The 22,025-nt window shown below is 40.7% G+C and overlaps 1 protein-coding gene across 7 annotated transcripts in view; it reads right to left on the bottom strand.

Moving 5' to 3' along the window:
- Positions 1-18,258, bottom strand: part of Glce (glucuronic acid epimerase) — a 70,969-nt gene extending 52,711 nt beyond the window's left edge. For 4 of the 7 annotated variants that reach the window (XM_037207429.1, XM_037207431.1, XM_037207427.1 and 1 more), the window contains exons 1-3: positions 18,071-18,254; positions 10,023-10,078; positions 8,465-8,644 (exon numbers count right to left, since the gene is read on the bottom strand). The gene's annotated coding sequence lies outside the window, so the exon portion shown is untranslated. Of the gene's footprint in view, positions 1-8,464; positions 8,645-10,022; positions 10,079-18,070 lie in introns of all 7 variants that reach the window. The other 3 variants (XM_037207432.1, XM_028867175.2, XM_028867172.2) reach the window with 3 other exon arrangements.
- Between the last annotated feature and the right edge of the window lie 3,767 nt (positions 18,259-22,025).

Here is a 22,025-nt window from a genome sequence, read left to right as displayed (position 1 = left end):
CTCTTAATGGGTAGCTGCTTCTGCTCTTGTTTACCTTTGGTCATTCCCCCAAAGTGGAAAGATTTTTAAAAGTTCAATCAAATCACTACTCTATTCGAAGCCATCCTTCCCTATTCCTTAGACTAAAAGCTAATATCCACACAAGTTACTGTGGTAGTTTGAATTAATTGTGCCCCCCAACCCCAATCACACAGGGAGTGGCCCTCTTTAGAGGTGTAGACTTGTTGGAGGAGGTGTGGCCTTGTTGGAGGAAGTGTGTCACTGTGGGGGTGAGCTTTGCGGTCTCCTTTGTTCAAGCTACTCCTAGTGTCACAGTTGATTTTCTGTTGCCTGCAAGATGTAGGACTCTCAGCTTCTCTAGCACGTCTGCCTGCATGTCACCATGCTCCTCATCATAATGCACTGAACCTCTGAACTGTAAGCGAGAAACCCCAATTAAATGTTTTCCTTATGAGTTGCCATGGTCATGGTGTCTCTTCACAGCAATAAAAACCCTAAGACAGTCACCTTCTAAGATCTTGCTTGACCTATCGTCCACTGCCACCATCTTTCTGAGCTCATCTTCTAATGCTATCACTCCATTTCAATGACAGGTTTCGTTCAACTACCTCCATGCTCCACCCAGCACTGGGCCTACAATATCCTGTACTGTCTGCATACATCATTCCCTGACTCCCTTTCTGCTGTTTAAAAGTCACCTTGTCAGTGACTTTTCCTAAATAACCTCTGAAGAAGTACAACTCTTCCCTCACTCTCCTTCCCTTCCTATTTTTCCTTCTTCATCACTTATCATCAAACATGCGTTATGTCTTTTTACCCTTATGGCTGCATCTAAAAAGCAGGTTTTATGAAGATAGAAATTTTTGCCTATTTTGTTTACTGGTGAATTTCTAGGACCTACGGTAGTGACTGACATTATACAGTCATACACATATATTTGGCAAATGAGTAAGATCATAGCCCTCTTTCAGATGAAATTATCCACAAAACAAATATTATATTGAAAGGGGCCACAGAAAGCTCTCAGTTTTCTTATTTTATAAACATAGTCAATTAACTGCATTAATTAATGGCAGTTAATTTAAAATCTGAACTACTGATCAGTATTTTCAAATCTTTAGCCCCCTGGAACTCTTAAATATTAATTAGCCAACCACAGATACTGTTACAGCAATGTGAAATGGACTAAGAAACCATCTTTTGTTCTTTGTACAGGCTTGTTTATATATTTCCATTATATTTTCTGTAAGACGATGTGCTTTTAGGGGACTGGAGAGATGATTCAGAGTTAAGAATACTTACTGTTTTTCCAGAGGACCTGGTTTTGATTGCCAGCACCTACATGGCAGCTCACAACCATCTACAACTCCCGTTTCATGGGATCCAATGCCCTCACACTTTCAGGCAACACACCTATACACTTAATAATAATACATTTTTAAAAAGCATATGCCTTTTAAAGCCTGAGGTTAGGATGATGGATATGACAGGATGACCCAGAGATTTTTTTGTGGTGAGGGAATAGTTGTTGACTACGGTAATGATTACAAAACTGACTGTGATAAAATTTGGTCTTGGGGTGTATAATAGATGAACACACAACGAATATATGTGAACAATGATGTAATCTGGGGAAAGTATGCAGACTGCATCATGTTGGTGTCATGGTTTTCATACTGTACTAGAATGATATAAAATGTTACCACCAGGAGTAATCCTAAGAAGGACTTCTCTGATCAAGGCTGAGACTTCCTGAGGACCTATAAATGCTTCAAGATTTAAACACAAACAGAGCCAATGAAGCAGTATGAGTGTAGCATCTCAGACTTTCAATCTTCCAGGCCTTTTTCTTCAGTCCCTCTAGAAGCAATTACTCCTTTTTTTTTTTTAACTCATATTCAAGAAGTCGATGCATATTAAATAAATGTTTTACTGTGTGCATGTAGATGTACACCCACACATATACAATTACTTTTCTTATAATAATACTGGCATGCCGTAAACATTTCTGCAGTTTCCCCGGCCCCATGGTGAGATGTCTGAAGAGTGGAGCCAGGCATGATGGTACATCAGGAGGCCAAAGCAGTCATAGCTCTTTGAGTTCAAGGTCAGCCTGGTCTACATAATGAATTCCATGCCAGTCTGGGATGCATAGGGAGATACTGTCTCAAGAAAAAAAAAAAGTAGTATGTCTGAAGATGAACCCAGGCAGTAATACTCCTTTTCTTGGCTAAATGACACCTCATTGTATAGCTGTGTCATTATTTTCTAACCAGATAATATTAAGAGCCATTTATAGCTTTTGATAATATAATTAATACTATAATGAACAAAGGAAAATCCTTTAAAATTACTGAATTAGAAAGCATGAACATTTATCATTTTAGTAAGTCAACTCACTTTCCAAAGAAATTGCATATGCTTCCATTCCTGCATATGATACAGAAAAGGAATTCTACACATCCTTGCCATTATTGCTTAATCTTTGTGAATCTGGTAAATGAAAACTACCCTTGTTTAAATCTGTACTTTGATAATAGTAATTAGCTATTTTGTTTTCTTGGTTTGGTTTGTGCCCTTTGCCACCAGGTCTCACTCTGTAGCAAAAACTAGCCTCCAACTCGCAATCCTGTCTCAGCCACCCGAGAGCTGGGATTATAGACACATGCCACCATGCCTGCCTCAGAATAATTGCTTTTGAAGAACACTTATGTGTGTCAAAAACTGCTGTGAGAGCTTCATGTCTAACTCATCTAATTCTCATAATTATTATGCTTTAATTTTATTGGAGAGGAAACTAAACCACAGAGTAGTTTTTAAAAACTTGATATTTAAGATTACACTTCAGGTTAGAAAATGTACAAACCCAAGCATTCTTAACTTGACATCTAAACATGAAACAGTATCTTAAAGCTTTTCAGCTTTCAGCTGGTGAGATGACTCAATGGGTAAATGTGTTTGCCACCAAGTCTAATGACGTGATTGCAATCCCTGGAATCCATAAAGAAGAGGTAAGCAATGTCTACCAGCTGTTACACAGACACACACATACAACACAGATACAGACACAGACACAGACACAGACACACACACACACACACACACACACACACACACACACAGACAGAGACAGAATAAAAGTTTTAGCTTTCTAGGAAACTTTTCCTATATTTAAAATCATTTGTATTACTTTTAAGATGACGTGTACATTTATAGTTTCTGCCATTTTTCTGTTGGTTCTTTTGTTTACTCTTATTAATTTATAAGCTATCTCTACAGTAGCAGGAGAACTGGCCTTTTATAATAATGTTCCTCCACAAAGTTAAAACATGTACCATGGACTCTAGCCATTTGTACTCCTAATATTTATCTAAGAAAAATGGAAACTTTATCCATATTAGATTGATATACTACTGTTTACAGTAGTAGCTATATTTGTAAGTAAAATTTAAAGAACTCCCAAGTCAACAAATAAATGACAAATTTTGGTGTATATGTATCATGAAAATTTACCATTCAATAATTTAAAAATAATAAATTGGCCGTCATGATGATGCACCCTGTGCTGGCTAGTTTTATGTCAATTTGACAAAAGACAGAATAATTTTAGAAGAGGAAACCTCAATTGGGAAAATATCTCTACAAGACTAGCCTCTGAACAAACCTGTGGTTCATGTTCTGGATTGATGACTGGCGTGGGAAGGCCCAGCTGACTGTAGGCAATGCCACTCCTGGGCTGATAGTCCTGGTGCTATTAAAAAAGCAGGCTGAGCAAGCCAGTAATCAGCATCCCTCCGTGGTCTCTGCATCAGCTCCTACCCTGCCTGAATTTATAATGGCTTACAAGCTGTAGGATGAAAAAAACCATTTCCTCCCCAAGTTGCTTTGGTATTTCATCATTGCAAAAGAAACCCTAAGACACACCCCTATAACCCTAGCTTAGGCTGCTGTAAGGAGATTGTGAGCCCAGCCTGGGCTACAGAGTGCCAGGCCAAGCAGCATAGTGAGACAAACATCAATACCAGAAGAAACTAATGAGACAGATAACAGAGAACTTAAAAGTGATTATGTCAAGTGAAATAAGAGATGGACCGCTGCTCCCCAAATTACATGGTATCTGAGTGATTATATTCATATAAAACTGCAGAAAATGCAAAACCATCTAGTGACAGAAGGCAAGTCAGTGGTCTGAAGTGGCGGGATATGGGGTACATGAAGAGGCATGACAAAGATTACATTTAGACATTTCTGGAGATGGTAGGTTTATTTACAACCCTGAACACAAAGGTTTCCAAGTACTCAGAACACCTCTGCAAAAATTTAACTGTATGCTTTAAATACGTGCAGTTTATTATGTCAACTATACCTCAGTGAAGCTATTAAAAAAGCAGGTGGACTCCTAGTATATTCTCTTGTTTAGTAAATAAATAGTGGTACTTGATTTCATTGACCTCATTTATATTCACCATATGCAACACAAGCAAATGTAAAATACTGCTTCTCATTCTGCTTTGAACCATCTCCCACTTCTCCCACTGTCATAGTTCAAAATGACAAGGAGTAGCCTGACTCTCAGAAACTAGTACTCTTGTTTATGTATTTTATGTATATGGGTGTTCTGTCTGCACACCAGAAAAAGGGCAGTGGAGTCCATGACAATCACATGAAATTACAGATATAGATGGTTGTAAGCCACTATGTGGGTGCTGGAAATTGAACTCAGAACCTCAGGAAGAAGAGCCAATTCTCTTAACTACTGAGCCATCTCTCCAGGCCCAAAAACTAACTTTTTAAATTATTATTATTATTTTTTTTGTTGTTGTTTTTTGAGAGAGGGTTTCTCTGTGTAGTCCTGGCCATCCTGGAACTTACTCTGTAGACCAGCCTGGACTCGAACTTAAAGAAATTTGCCTGCCTCTGCCTGGTAAGTGCTGGGATTCAAGGCATGTGCCGACACCACCACTGAGTGAAACTAACATTCTTAGCAATCATTTTCAGCTTCATCTTGGGAGCCAACCAAAACAATTTTCTGGTTTGGGCAAACACTGTATGACTGAGACAAAACAGAGAAATAAACTTAACTGCAGAGACAGAAAAACTACAATCATCCAATTCTTCTTAGATCTTTGGTGTATCCATATGGCTTCAGTCACTGATATACTTACTCACTAATACAACATGTGGCATCTGCTATGTATTAGACACTGTTAAAGTGTTGGGAATAAACTAAAAAGCAACAGCATTCTATGATAATAAAGACAACTTAAGGGTATACCCTCAAAATCACTGGCTGACGTTATGTGTACTTAACAATAAAAGTAAAAGAAAATAGCTGGTTTTTTAATAATTAATTCACTTTATTTTTCTCATATAAAAACCCTTATGTCCTCTGACAGACACTCTGGTGTGGGTTTTCACAAGATGGTCAATGAATTCCTGATAAGGGGACTTGACAAACACCGTCTCTTTCCAGAGGTTGGGAGTCAGGTAGCTGTAGGTCTTAAGAGATGGTATCAAAGGTGGCCTTGGCAAAGTTGCCCAGGGTGGCAGTGCAGCCCCTGGCTGATGTGTAGCAGTCATCAATACTGACCATCACCAGTATCTTCTTGGGCACAGGGATGAGATACACCAAAACAGAGCCACAGTGGCCTGTTATTTTGTCCAGAACAGTGTAGGGCTTGCCAATCTTGTTCCCTCAATAGTCTCTCCGCACATGGATGATAGAAAGCTTGGCCAAAATGATGGCCCCTGGGATGGCAGTGGCTACTTCCTAGCGCACTTAAACACCAAGAACAACATGACCACTGTAGTCCCCAACAGCAGCAAAAGCCTTGAACCTGGTCTGCTGGCCAGCCCAAGTCTGCTTCTGCACTGGCATGATCTTTAGAACCTCATCCCCAGGGGGTAAAAAAAAATCCAATAATCTCAGATTCCTTAATGGGCAGGGAGAACGGGCAGAGCTCCTCCAGGGACTTGATCTTCATGTCCTTGACTGGGTAACCCAGCTTGGTGACCAGGATCTACTTTTTGTCTTCAGCTTTACCTCCATGAGCCCCATGGCCCATGGCCACAGCCCCTAAGATCACTACCGAATTCTCCATGGAAGACAGGAAGATATTGTGGCTGCCTAATCCTTGGCCCCAGGTTCTCTAGGCCCTCCTGCTGCACTGGTGTCTGCCATTTGGTGAAAAGGAGGAGAAAAAGGAGGAGGAGGAGAAGCAGTCTTACTTGTAGTCTATATTGCAGTGCAAAAAAGGACTTTAAAAGAAGTTTCCTGGAAAACTACCATATCACACTAGTATTTAACTCCCATTAAGATATAATAATGTATGTGGTAATGAAAATACAACCTTGTGCCACATTTTGCTTATCCAGTGACTGAATTACCCAGTTGACATTAGTACAATTACATTAATATATGCTGGACATTTGGCTTCTAAATATGAACAAATGAATATAGTGCTAAATGATAGTATGACACAAAATTACATACCTAGTCCTCATGATATTTTTCTAGTAGAGGTATGCTCAATAAATTCATACAAGGTATTTTATTTTTTAGGTTTTAAGTAAAATAGTAACTGGAGAATAACAATTTGCCTTGCAGAGTGAGATACCCCACCACCACCCCACCACCCCACTTCCATCCCAGAGGAAGCAGCAACAAAATCTTTTCATAATGGAAGTCATTAGCTTTACTGAAGGCAAAGAGATCTCTGATACTGGCCCCATGCTTTCCCTGAAAAAAGTCAATCAAAATAGATGATGATAGTGACTTGATTTTAAGGCATGCTAAGTGGTGACTCCCCATTAAGCATGACAAAGACTTTATAGGGAGTAGAGGATGAGCTGATGACTGAAATAACTCCCGATATGTCTCAATTAAAGACATACTTCTCAAACACACTAAAATACATTCTATTTTTTCACTAAATTATTTGTGTTTATACTGGTATGACAAAGTTTTTTTAAAAAAAGACAAAGAAATGGGCAAGTACATCGAAACAATCAAAGGGAAGGTGGCGGCTCAACAGGGAAAGTGCTTACAACGAAGGCCCTGACAACACACAAAGTGGAGTGAGCGAACGCTGTCTTCTGACCACCATATATGGGTACCACCCCCCAACCCACACACACCTACACAATAAGTAAATGTAATAAAAAAAAGTTTTGATTGAAGGAGGATAATATTAAGAATATAGAGATGAACTAGGCATGGTAGCACGGACCTTAATCACAGCTATTCAAGAGGCTGAAGCAGGAGGATCACAATACCTTTTTTAATATAATAGCTAATAAACAATAAGGACTAATTTCAGAGACGAATGGTCAAGAAAGTATAGATTTCCCTATTAATATGTGATATTAGCTAAATTCATAAATGTTATGAGTAAATGAAAGTAAGTGCCTAAAACAATGTTTTGGCAACTGGAATCATAGTTGATGAAGAAATCTTTAAAATAACACTAATTACAAAAGCAGGTTGGAACTGGAAAGCTCCTTAAAGGAGTAAGCACTACACAGCAGGTACTTTAACACACACGAAGAAACTAGTTCTCCACATTCATTTCAGCTGCTGAGGTCTTCTTATGAAGCAATACTCCATGCTACCTGCTCCTAACTTTCATTCCTGTATGTTTAATCCTCTGTGTACCATTCAAGTTTGTATGTTTCACAAATTAAAGATTTGAGTCAGGACGCACATTAGACATCATCCAAGTACCCAAATTAAAAAGCATTACCCCTATCCTACTGAAGTCTTTCTTCCTGGATGAACAACATGAAACATTTTGATTACTTTCCAAGTATCTGTTTCACGACATTATTTCTTTATAGTTATTTTCCAAATAAATCACCAACTTCCTATTTAAAATGTGACAAAGAGAATTAAAAACCTAAGCTATGCAAAACACGAAAATGATAATGTGTTCTAGACAACAGATTTCAAATCAATGGAGCTTAAGTAGATGCTAACTTTGGAGACAGTTAAACCACACACACACTAACTTCAGACAAATAAGAAGCCATACTCAAGTAGAAACACTTTTTGGCATACAAATAAAGAGATAAATAGATAGTAGGTAGGTAGATAGGTAAATGAATGAATGAATGAATGAATGAAAGCAAGAACAGTGGTGTTTGCCCTCTAAATCTTCTACTCTGTATCTGTGAGGGCTTTAAAATCCTTAATTGTAGAGCAGTCTTGTCAAAAACCTATGTACCAAATTCAAACATTTCAAATATTTTCTTAAATACAAGCTGTTGTTCAAATTATTAAAAATACATGATGAGGATCCTGATTCTGTCTATGAACTAGTACTCTAATTCTAAGAGACAGACATTGTTAATAAAAACTTACTGTATGGGTGAGGAGGGCATCTTGAGGCATGACACTAAGAATGTGCTGTTTCATTTGTGTGTGTGCATATGTTTGAGTGTGGCACATGCACAGTGGTGTACATACCTGAGTGTGAAGACAGAGGTCAGAGAAGGGCTCCTGGTGTTGTCTTCTAACCCTTTCTGCCTTGTTTGGAACAAGCGTCTCTCACTGAACTTGATGCTTATGTCTCCCTCTGGCTAGCCTGGCAGCCATGGAGCCCCAGAGATCTTCGTGCCTCCACTCCCTTCAATGTTGGGGTTACAACTGTGAGCAAGATTCATGAGCTTGTTATGTGGATGCTGAGAGCTGAACTCTGATTCTCATGCTTCACAGCAAGTGCTTTTCAACCACTGAGTCATCTCTCTAGACCCTGTTGCTTCATTTTAACATAGTCTATTAATAATCAAACTTTGGATAGTCTTTTAATCAATTACAAGTACCTACCTGTGTCCACCTACCTGTGTTAATATTCAAGACATAACTTTTTAATTTGTTTACAAAAGTAACAGAACTGTCAAATGATATGTCTATCCTTAGGGGTCCCTTTCTTTGGCTATAAAAATAAATAAAATAAATAAATAAAATGACATATATAAAACATTTAAGCCAGTGTCTAGTACATATTAGGACTCCAATTCTGAATATATACTGTCGAGTAGTTCTGCTGTCCCTATACCAGTTTATCTATCCTGTCCTATAAGGAAAAAAGTAAAGCCATCAGAACCTGTTTATTCTTTGCAAGCTCAAACTGATTCCTAATCATCAGAACCTTCTTTTGTAAATACAAACAACACATGTTCAATAATATAATAATCTGTTCAAGAAGGACACCAAACTTATCATTTTGTTAATAATATTACATTCAAAGAATGTAATATTTGCTTGTTTCCCAACACTGTATGCACTTCAGCAGCTAACATACTTTATATGTAGCAGGTATTCCCACCAAAAGTTGGTGAGTTTCTTTTTCAAAATCAGTCTGCGTTTCTTGGCTTTGATAAATGTACAATTATATAAGGTGCTACAATTAAGGGATGCTAAGTAATGGGTATATAGTAAAAGGAATTCTTTACACTATTCAATTTTACAAAAACATAAAATTTTAAAATAGAACTCTAGTGCTGGGGGGGGCGGGGCTCACACCTTTAATCCCAACACTCAGGAGCCAGAGGCAGGTAGAACTCTGAGTTCGAAGCCAGCCTGGTTTAAACAGCCAGTTCCAGGACAGTCAGGGCTACACAGAGAAATCCTGTCTTGAAAAACAAAAAAAAAAAAAAACAAAACAACAAAAATTGAACTTAAAAAAAAATGAGTATTTTCTACCTCTAACAAATTCTTTTTGTAAAACTCCCAAAATATTACAAATTTTTATTAGGTATAAATTCTTTCAGGGGCCCTATGACTTAATAATATATTTTGAACAGGACATGAATTCCAGTAAACAGGACATGTGATATTATCCCTACTCCTTTTTGCCAGTGAGCCACCCAAGGAGCAACAAGTAATGGGGTGCAGGTAAAGCCATGGAACATGTGGCGATACATAAATAGTTATGGGCTAACTTAAAATATAAAAACTAGCTAGCAAAAGGCTTGAGCCATGGCCACGCAGTTATAATTAATATAAGCCTTTGTGTGCTTACCTGGGTCTGAGCGGCTGTGAGACTGGTGGATGACAGAGATTTGTCCCAATTGCTGGCTGGCTGGGACACAGGAAAACTTCAGTTACACAACAAGATAGTTTCCAATAAATAACAGTCATCCCCAAATTTTATTTTTAGAAACAGAAGACTTAAAAAAAAAATTTACTGACAAAGCAAGTATCTTCTCCCTGAACTATTAAAACACTCAAGAATCCAATTAAAACCAACAACTCTTTTTGTAAAGCTATATTTTATTATTTATTTATGTGTCTGTGTGAGGATATATGCATGTGTGTCTAATTGTCCATAAAAGGTCATAAAAGGGTATCGGATTTTCTGGAGCTGGAGTTTGTTGTGAGCCACCTGACATGGGTGCTGGGAACTGAACTCAGGTCCTCTGCAAGCACTCTTAATTGCTAAGCCATCTCTCCGTTCCTCATCTGACTCTTACTGCTCAAACCACTTACTCAGCAATCACATTTAAGTCAAGCTTAAAAAGATCTTTGATGTATGATACAAATTACTACTATATTACTAGCATAAAAATCTTATAAAAATACATACTTAAAATGTTTATACCAAGGCTGATTAGCTTTTTAATTAGGCAAATAAGAGTTTAGGAAAATGATGGCTTTTATTCACAATTTGTCTACCTCAAATTCTCACTATTAACCAAGAATGTCATGAAACTTCTGCTAAAATTCTTAACTACAAGCAAAGAAATACTAAGATGCCTATAGAGGTTTTCCCCCAAATGTTCTTCTGAATACCTTTTATACTTTAATTTCCTTTAGGTATCAACTGTCCAAGTTTTTTAAAAATTGGCTTTCTTTCTAAGAACAGTACTAGAGAATCGGTACTATAAACAGAAGTGCCATTGTCAAAGAATTGATCTAATAATAAAAAGAGCTAAGGCCACTTGTCTTATAGAAAATTACTGCCAAATGCTGCCAGACCCTGCTTTTCTTTCTTCTGGGCCACTAGCCAGATACTAATCATTTTTAGACCCTTTCTAATTTTTAGTACACAATATGATATACTATACCACATCTAAACCAGACAGTATTTTAAATAAATGTTCTCTAAAATCCATCTCCTGTTCTGGCATATATACTCACATTCAACCTATACACATATGCATGGACACACACATTATATACAAACATGCTTATATGTACACACTCACACATGTATACACATACATTACATAGTTAGTGTTCCTTATCTACTGGTTTCACATTGAAGATTCAGCCAACCCAGGGCTGAAATATTAGAGGGGGAAACGCTGCACTTGAATAAACATGTATGGACTTTTTTTCTAATCATTATTCCCTCAAGAGTAGAATCTGACACCTATTTGTATAGCTTTTACATTGTATCAAGTGTTAATAAGTAACCTAGAGAAGAAAAAGTGGGCACTATAAAACTTTGTATACAAGACTTTATTCACAGACAGTGGTATCTGTGGGGTATCCATAACTAATCCTTGAGCACACAGGGGGATGGATGTATACACATGGACATCTACTATCTGTAGAAGCACACATAAAAATGAGCTAACAGGGACTACATCTGAGACTCAGGCCTTTGGAATTTTATGATAACCATTCAATAATTTTCTCTGTTTATCGGAAAAATGGGCCAGGAATGGTGGTACACACCCTAATCTGGGCAGGATCAAACAGATCTATGAGCTGGAGGCTAGCTTGGTTCACACAATGAGCCTCCTACTTTAAAATATCCCCTAAGACAATGCTTGAGGAATTCTTTTTAAAATCTTTCTTATAACTATTTTAAAATTCAATTGTTCTTTTAAAAATCAATTTATGATGTTCAATATCATTATAATCAAAGAAATACAAAGTAAAATCTTTTGTTTATCAAATTAAAAGTTTTTTAAAAACTAATACTCAATTCTGGCAGCATAAAAATTGGCATCTTTCCAGAACACTCAAATAGGAATATGAGCCTCTTTTCCCTTCCCTATAAATCAGGGAGGAGGGGCTGGGATGGAAGCAAAAGACGCAGGCCCGAACAGACATGCCGCCTTCTAGGTAGATCACCATCTGGACTCTGGAGGAGATCATGCAGAGAAGCCACGTACTACAAATACCCTATTGTCAATCTGGAGACCTATATAAAGCTTTTGCAGCTCAGAACCTTGTATGTATACTCCATGTGTGCTTGTGTGTCAAATATTTTGAAAGTAACTCCTGATTATAGCCAAGGAATGAATCTATACGCCCACTAAAACACATGCACAAAACTGTTATTAATAGTTGTTTTTCTAAAAGCTAAGAACTGCCCAAATATCTAACAACAGAATAGGTACATATGTACACATATGGAACAATATACAGCAATGAACAAAAATAAACTATTGCTAATTTTAAAAAATATGAATGAAGCCAGGCAGTAGTGGCACACACCTTTATGCTGAGCACTTGGTAGGTAGAGGCAGACGGATCTCTGTAAGTTTGAGGTCAGCCTGGTCTACAGGAGGGAGTTCTAGAACAGCCAGGGTTAAATAGAGAAACCTTGTCTTAAAAAAAAAAAAAAAGAAACTTATAGACACTATATTTCTTTGAATAAAGAAAACCATTAAAAAAAAGACTTTGCTTCCACTTTTTTAAAAATAAAGTTCAAGAGCAAATACAATCTAGATTGAGGGTGATGAGAAAGGTAAAGTGCCTTTGGAAAGTACTAACTAGAAAGAGAATGACGAAGTTTTATGATGTCATATAAATGTTCAGTATCTTTACATGATTGGTAGTTACATGTATAAAAATTCATTAGCCCGGCGGTGGTGGCGCACACCTTTAATCCCAGCACTCGGGAGGCAGAGCCAGGTGGATCTCTGTGAGTTCGAGGTCAGCCTGGTCTACAGAGCGAGATCCAGAACAGGCACCAAAACTACACAGAGAAACCCTGTCTTGATGAACAAAAAACAGGAAAAAAAAAAATTTCATTAAGTTAGCCATTAGAAATCATTCCTGGGCTAAGAGCTAGAGCAGCAGTTCTCAACCTATGGTTGAGGTTGCATATCAGATATCCTGCATTTCAAATATTTATATGACGATTCATAACAGTAGCAAAATTACAGTTATGAAGTAGCAATAAAATAATTTTATGGTTGGGGTCACCACAACATGAGGAACTGTAAAGGGTCGCAGCATAGGAAGGTTGAGAACCACTGACCTAGAAGATGACTTCATTCAAATACACACCTATGTCCCTTCAGGGAAGTGACTGGGTTTTATGCCTTTTTTGTAACCCTCTTAGTTGACATACACTTGGCATATTTTAAGGCACATAAGAGATTAGTGGTAAGCCTGATACTAATAACTCAATAATCTATGGATTATTTTTTCCTTAAAAAGGAAAAAAAAGGAAGGGAAAAATAACAAGATTAGGAAGTAGATGAGTAAAGACACTGAGGTGTGCCCACATGACATGATCCAAGTTCAGGATTTTCTCTGAGCCATGTCCTTAAGACTCTAAGATCCCCAGCATCACTTTTCTTGGAGGGAAAAATCAGGCATCTACTATTCCTTTAAAATACCAGGGTTTTTGTTTTTTGAGACCAAGTTTCATCCACTATTTAGCCCAGGATGATTTCAAACTCAAAATCCTGCCTCAGCCTCAGGGCTGGGCTTATAGGTGTGCACTATCATGCCTTGTTCAAAGAATAGTTCACACCAGTATTCACAACTAGCTTAGTAGAAAATATCTTACAGATAGGCTGGCTATGTGATTCTGAGGAAACTATTCAACCACTATTGCATATATAATGTCCTCATATGCTATAGCTTTATGGATAAATAGTTCTATTGAACAGACCACATTATGTTGAAAGCAGTATAAGGATGGAACACAGGGGTCAAGCCTAGGGCCAATGACTAGAGAGCTGTCATTCTACCCAGAATTAAATAAGAACATAATATTATTGCACAGGTATTCTGCCACGAAGTAAGGGATCAGATACAAAAGTTACAAAAATGCTAAAAACAGTAAAACTGCTGTAATTTGCAAAGCTAAATAATTCTTAAGATGAGGCTAAAAGCAACAGTCCTAATGTTAGTTTGTGGGTAAGAGAAGAGAAGATAACCTAGAGGAGAGGAGTTTAGGAAAGCAGGACAAGCCTGACATATGAGGTTAATTAATCTTGCATAGTACAAAGACACTGAGTTTGGTTTCTAGATTTCAAACATATAAGGAGAGATCCAAGTATGTGTAAACAAGCAAGAGGGATTCAAAAAAAAAAAAAAAAAACAGCAAATATAAGCCTGTCTTTGAATCCAGAAAAAGACACAACTAGAGCAAACTAATAAACTTTAAGAGATTGAATTAACAAGATGACCTGAGTGAATAACCCAGGGAGGCAGGAAGAGGAAGGGCCAGAGAGGATAAAAGGATCTAAAATGCGTAGTGTGGAGCTGAAGAATAAAAAAATCATTGGTTTTTACAGCAATACGAGAAGGCACGTGGAAAGAATCTAACTAAAGGGTTAGAGTCAAGGAAACAGGGTGGTTCATTCAGTAAACAGCCCTCATTAGTACAACTGGAGCTTGAGGTTTATGGTGGAGAAAATGCAGATGAGCCGAAGGGATGATGAAAGGCCTTGTAATGACAGAAGGAAATCCTGGAGCTAAAGAACAATGGGTGTTAAGTATGGAGCAATGAGATCTGCATTATGCTGAGAGCAGTATAAGGATGGAACACAGGGGTCAAGCCTAGGGCCAATGACTAGAGAGCTGTCATTCTACCCAGAATTAAATAAGAACACAACATTATCGCACAGGTATTCTGCCAAGGAGTAAGGGATCAGATACAAAAGACAAAAATGCTAAAAACAGTAAAACTGCTGTAATATGCACAGCCAAATGATCCAAAGAAAAGCATTTACCCTCATGAATGTATATTCTAGAATTAAATACTTATATCTCTATAAAGAAGCTTCTGAAATCAGATACAGATGTAAATTATAAAGAACTAGTTATATTCTGAGAATAATCCACTCATGCTCTCTCTGCTTTCTGTACATGTAACATTGCAGGTTCTGTAACACAAAAACTGATGCAGTACAAACCGTGAAACTGAGGTTTGTACGGAGTATGGACAGGGCTTCTCTTGCATCCATTATTTACATATATGCTTACACATAGAAACCGAGACCCGGAGACACTAAGAATTATCAAAGGTCACACTATTAGCAGTGCAGTGAAGATAATGCATTCCTTACAATTTCCTTTCTAGAAAATGCTTTAGTATATAATATTATGATTCTAGATTTTGAATGATAATTCAAAATCCACTTTGGTACTCTCATTTTCAGTACTGTGATAATGAAACTATAAAACTATTTTTATGGTTCATTTGTCTCACAAGAAAAACATATATATTAAATATGCCTATATTTGACCAAAGAATAAAAAAGTCTTTCTGAAGTCAGCACAAGAGCCCTCTCCCCCCGTATACTCTTATATATAATCAAATACCCAGTATCTTGAAATGTTTTTAACATTCAGCTATACACTTTTTATTTTGCTGTGTTCCCCATCTCACTTGTCCACACTTCCCCCCATAACTTTTAGGTAACTGAAATATCTCTTTTTCATTAGTACAAACAGGAAGACAGGCAACATTGACAAAAGTCTGCAGACACTGTATAATTCACAAACTTGCAGTGTTCAAAATGTTTTTATTTTTGGACTTACCTAATTTTCATGTAAGCTGCTCATTGAAATAGATTCAAGGAATATTAAAGTATGAAATCAGACAGCTCTCTACCATGCATCCACCTCCTAAAGACAGCTCCAAACATAATAAGTTCCATTTGTGTTGCTACAGATTTTCTTCATGCTTATACCACAAAAGCATTTTCAAAGAGACATTTACTTAATGCCCAAACTCTACTGATCATAATTTAATTTTTGAAAAAAAAGTAATTCTGAAGGTAGAGAGCTGAGCTGGTTATCACAACAAATGTCAACTATTACTTGGTGGTTATTTAAGGGGAAAAAAGCTGACTCCCAAGGACAATGATTTTTCCTCTGCAACATCACAATTTAACGGTTTTATTTATATGTTGCTTCCTTCTCCATGTACGATGCATTACTGCAATCACTGCACCTCCGATCAGCATCATGGCACCTAACAGATGATCACCCCATCTATGCTTCTTTAGAAGTCTGAAAGCTTTTCAAAAAAGAATGTGAAGCTTCAGGCTTTTGCCTACTTTGTCATTTTGTCTTTCTCTCAAAAAAAGAGTTTGAAGATGTTGATCTACTTGAATTTTTGGGGCTTTAGTTTCAAACAAATACTTGCTCAACTGATCAGTTTTAATGGGCAGAAAATTGGCCAATCAGGTACTTTGGTGTGAGAAAATGATAACCAACCTATCCCACCCCCAAGCCCTACTAACACTACAATACATTCCCTTGGTTTGGTTTATTTTATGATTGCAAAATGCAAACCTTCAATACTTTGTTCCTAACTTTTCTGATTTAAAAAGCAAAAGAAATTATCTTTTTAAAAAACTGAAAGGAAGACTGGCAAGGCAAACTTCTTTGCTTTGCCATATTTCAACTTGTCTGCTTACATCTTGTTTCCTGCTTACAGGAATTTTCCTCAGACTAAGGTAACATTAGACTGCCTAACCAGGAGAATTGTCAGGCAAATGCTCGGACATTCTGACACATATTTTTAAACCACTCATGGGCAGATAAATAGAAGTCATTTAAGTTCCACCTAAGTCTGGTAGAGTCATCAAGAACTCTGTAAGATCTAAACCACAGTAAAACTGATGCACCAGGATTCTCTAAAAGGGCTCTATAGGCCATCCTTAACAGGTTGCCAATACCGCTTTTGCAGAAATCTGGCTTTGAGACTATATATATATTGAAGTTACCCCTCTTCCACAAATGCTTTAAAAAGGACACTCCCTGGCACTATCTGACTGACTAAGACGCAGGCAAATACAGGACAGATTTAACCATGCAGGTTCATCAAAGACTAGAACAGAAAGCCCGAAGCGCACAGCCGCCCCTACCCCAGGAGCTAAATCCTCTCTCAACCTTCGGATACTCGCCTACAAACAAACAAACAAACCACCATCCAGACAGCATGCCCAAGTCGGTATCGCTCCTCCGGAGCTCAGAGCTCAGGCGACAACACAGCGCGTCCCCAAAGGGATCCCGGGGCAAAGAAAAGAAACAGCAGAACAAGCCCACTGTGTCTCCAACTAAGCAACTGCCCCGATCAATCTTCCAACTAAGCACTGAGTCAAATCTCATCTAAAGGAAAGGGACCGGATCGAAACCGTTAGACACCGAAAACCACAAGCAGTGCTGTGGAGTGGCTCCTGAACCCAGGTCCCGCACCCCTGGAGACTCAGAGCCCGCTGAGCCGCGCCCACACGACGAGATCCGTCTCCCTATCGCCCCGAAAAAAGACTGGGGACCATGGCGCACAGTTACCGCCCCCCTCTGGGCGAAGCAGAAACCCCAATACAGACGCTGGTCTCCCCTGGCACGCTCCCGCCCCCACCCACACCCACCCAGTCGGTTCCTGCCCGGGAGGGACAGAGGCATCGCCCTATCACCCCAAGGCGATCTTAAACAAACACTGGTCTCTGGAACCCTGACACCCTCCTGCTTGACTTCAGGAATGCCAAGCAGACCCCTCCCCGCTCCCAGGGCTTCCCGTGCCCTCGGGACCTGGCTAAACTGTATACTGCGTCCCCCAAGTGCCCAGGATCGCCAGAAACGGTCCCCTCGTCCCGGAACCGCGCGATGCCAGCACACGGGCTCTCAGGACACGGGAAGCGCTCCCTCCCGCGACCCCAGAGACCCCCGGACCGTCTGAGCGGCCACCCACCCCCACCCCAAAGCCGAAGGGGCTCCGGAACTCCCAGTCCCCGCCGCGTCACCGAGATCCCCGCACTCGGAGCGCCGCTCATCCCCCCGGGAGCCGCCCCCGTCGCGAAACCCGCCTGCCACGGCCGCCCCGGGTCGCCTCCCCAGCCGCGACCTGCCGAGCACCCTCACCTGAGGCGCGCCGGCGGACGAGCGGCCCCCGGAGCCCTGAGGATAACTGAAGCGGGCGGCGGAGACGCGGCGGCCCAGGCCTGCGCTGCCGCAGCTCCAGCCTCTTCGACGAGGAAGCGCTCGTGTGAGAGAGCCCGCCCGCTCCGCGCGCTGCCGGGGAGCCCAGCCGCCGCCGTGCCCGCGGTTCTTCACGCGAGATCCCAGCCACGGTGAGGGGCGAGGCCATGGAAGCGGGGAGGCGGAGGCTCCCCGAGTGACAGCCCCGGAAGCCTGTGAGCGGCGGCGCGAGAGGCGGGGCCACCACGGGGCGGGACCGTCATTGAAGGGCGGTCCCATGGTGGGAGGCGGAGACTCTTTGAGTGACAGTCCCAGAAGCCTGTCAGCGATGGCAGCGCGGGAGGCGTGACTCGCAGCTTACTGTGACCAATTGCCAAAGAGAAAAGGTGATTCTTCCCGCCTCTCATCAATAACAAGCGGGCAAAGGTGTTGCTGACCTGAAGAAGTCTGGAGACCTGGGCGTTTGCAAGGTAGTTTAGATGACGCGGTTTGGGCAAAGTTTGGTCCGACTCGGCCGCCGTAGAGACTCCTGGTTTAGCTGAGAAGCTGAACTTGATACTGGTAAACTGAGGCGCTGTTACCTTTTACACAGCTATCTGAAGTAAACAAGGAAGTCCCATCTACCACCCTGAAGGCTTACAGCCTCAGTTTACCCACGTCTGTCTCCCCCTTTAATGTAGATTTCCCACATTTCGGCCTCTCCCTTTTTACCTCAAATAGGGCGACATTGTCACGGATGCTTCAAGCTCCAACCCAGTACATCTCGCTTGACAAAGGACTCTTCCAATTCATTTGTGCGTTATACTTAAAAGTCCTCCACAAGGGTAGAAACGAACTCTCCCTGGAGTGCTAACCTAACAAGTCGCCAAACCACACGGAAACGTGTATCTGTGCGGACCCCAGGGCCCAGTCGCGTTTGGCACAGGCGGGGCATTGAATTAATGTGAAGGGAAGGGATGGAAACGGTGATACTTATCTGGACTGGCCTCGGAAATTGGGCTTTCCTAGCCTTTCCTTTATAGTGGCAGCCTTTCCCCTCACACGTAAGTCCTTCTCCTCTCATTATTATGCCTACCCTGTAGCCGTCGTCTTCCCCTAGCATCCCTTACCCACAGTAAAAAGTACCCTAACCCTTTCTCAAGGTTAATCCTGCCATTGTACACTGGATCTCAGCCAGGCCCAGACTGTTCAATCAGCTTTCCCATTATCAGTGTCTAGCTCCGTTCTTCCCCAAACACACTCAGCGTCGCCATTCTTTAACAGAACAAAACTGCCCCACCTGGTCCACCCACTCAAGCTGCCCTGTCGTTCCGAGAACTCCTCTTCTTGAGGACATTAAAGTGTATTTGTGGTCTCCACTTTATCCTGGCTTGTTTTCCCCCGCTACAATGCTGCTTTTGCCCACACAATCTGCTGCTCTCTCAGTTTCAAAAGACCTCTTCCCTAATAGACAATGGTCTATTTGGTGGGACCTGTCCCCAATGGCCTCTCTGAAGCCCATTGACAATGCTAAGGGTGTCTTCCTTTAGCACCTGCCTGTGTTCTTTTAATTTTCTAGCTACCTTTTTTTTTTAAGTCCTCTCTCCTAGTTTGAAATAGTTGAATATTGATGGCCCCTTATCTTATCCCACACCTTGTGCATAATAAGAAAAATGTCCACACACCACTGCACACTCTGAGCACCACAAATTGGTTCAGACAAAAGCTGTTAGAAAAATCCAGAGGGAAGGGAGGTGGTTGTGAAGCTTGAGCTGGGTGGTGAAATAGCATGTTGGCCCATATAAATGAAAGGCCGAAATGGAAGCCTTTCCAAGAAAATAGTAATCGCCAGAGCAAAGACAGAAGCATATGAGCTGAGCCTGGTTGGAAGTTGGGCAGTTCGGTATATAGATTCCTGAAGAAGTAAAGCGGGGAGAGGAGAGGCAAGATCAGAGAGGACCCAGATAGTGAAAGGCTTTAAATACCAAGCCATGGTAATTGGAGTTGATCTGGTGTTAAATGGAAAACCGGAACCAATCCAAATATTTGTAGGGGCTGTGAGGAAGCTAGACATGGAAGTACTCCTACCAAATGTCTACATATATATATAAAACAAAACAAGCTAACATACTGTGAAACTTTAAAACAGCATACCCTTTTTCCTTGGCAAATGTACTTGGTAAATAACTTGGATGGCCAGGTTGGGATTTAAAATTCTGTTAACAGGGTGAGGGTGTCAGGGCTCCCTGCAAGAACTAGGCAGGCTGAAGAGAAAGAACATAGAGAAGCCTTCCTCACACTGTATCCTATAGCCCATTGTGATCATTTACATTATCAACTTAATTCGCTCCAGAAGCAAGTCTCTGCCCATGTCTGTGAGGGTTAATTGACATTGGTCTAATTGAGATGGGAGGACCCAACCAAAATGTGAGTGGCACCACTTCATGGGGGTGGGGATTGCGGGTCCTGGTCTACACACAGGAAGAAAAGCAGCTGAGTGCAAACATTCATCCCTCTTTCCCTCCAAGCTGAGTGTCATGTGATCAGTAAACTTCAGTTAACTCCATCACTTCCCAGCCATACTGGGTTGGACCCTCTGTGAGTCAGGATAAACCCTTCCTTTGTCAGGGATTTTGCTTCAACGATATGTAAAGTAACTAGTACACCAGTTGAGGTCCACACTACAAAGTACCTGCCACTCTATGGACACTCGGGCTCATACATTCCAAGCTTCGTTCCCACTTTCCCAACTCTGAAGTAATATCTGACAAGCACTTCGAAAGTCCAGGGATGGAGCCAGCAAGACGGCTTAGCATATAAAAAGCACCTACCAGAACCCAGGACAGAAGGTGAAAACTTACTCCTGAAAGCTGTCCTCTGACTTCCACACATGTGCCATAGTACGTGTGTGGATGTGTGTGAACACACTCACAAGTCATACACACTAATAAATTTTTTATTTAACTTTATTTTATGTGCATTGGTGTTTTCCCATGGGTTTTGGGTCCCCTGGAACTGCAGTTACAGTTGTGAGCTGCCATGTGGATGCTGGGAATTGAACCCAGGTCCTCTGGAAGAGCAGCCAGTGCTCTTAACCACTGAGTCATCTATCCAGCCCCTAATAAATACATTTTTAAAGCTGAGAAAGGAGTCTAAGAATGCATACCTCAGGAGCTAGGGGAAAGCTCACATGGACCTGAGAAGTGGGCTCATAGCCATTTGGGTGGGGAATTCTGCCTTCTGGGTACCTGCAGGAAGGTCTGCCACAGTACAGTGAACTAAATAGCTCTATGAGCTCTCAGCTTAATGGATCCCTGTTCTTTGTGTTGAAGGACCAGTGCACAATCGCTTAAAGAGAGAACTTGCAGAGCCAATGAGTCTCTTAGGAGTGACGAGTCCTGCCAATGTAGATCTTGGAGAATAAATCTGTATTTTCTCTGTTCCTAGGAACTTGGCCCTTGCTCTGTTGTCTTAGAGGCAGGAGTGTGCTAAAAAGAGGAGTGTACTCTTGACTTCACATCCATCTGGGTCCTCTTCTCTCCAATGCTCAGTTCCATGGATTGTATCACTCCAGTGCTTCTCTTAATCATTAGTGTATCAGAAAGCTGGTGAGAAAAATTGAACAGAGATGAAGGGCCCTCAGCCAGAAGGGCATCCAACCTCAGAGCACTTACTTTGTGTTTGACTTCTCATTAAAGATGCTTTGGAAGTCAGAAGCCCCTGAAGAGGCTGTGTGTGAAGGGCACACACCAGGGTGTGTGCAGAAAAGGCAAGAAGCCATCATAGAGTGGGCACCTCTCTCACCATCTGTCTTTATTGCATGATGCCTCAGTCTGTGGCCTGACAGCCATCTCTGTTCCCACAACCTCTCCATCTGGTACCAAGAGCTTCCTTCCTCGTGTTTTGCTCTTAGAGCCAC

This window comes from Peromyscus leucopus, chromosome 7 (assembly GCF_004664715.2).
Source record: "Peromyscus leucopus breed LL Stock chromosome 7, UCI_PerLeu_2.1, whole genome shotgun sequence".
Lineage (NCBI taxonomy): Eukaryota > Metazoa > Chordata > Mammalia > Rodentia > Cricetidae > Peromyscus > Peromyscus leucopus.
Note: the sequence above shows the minus strand (reverse complement) of the source record. Positions and strands in the feature narration are given on the sequence as shown.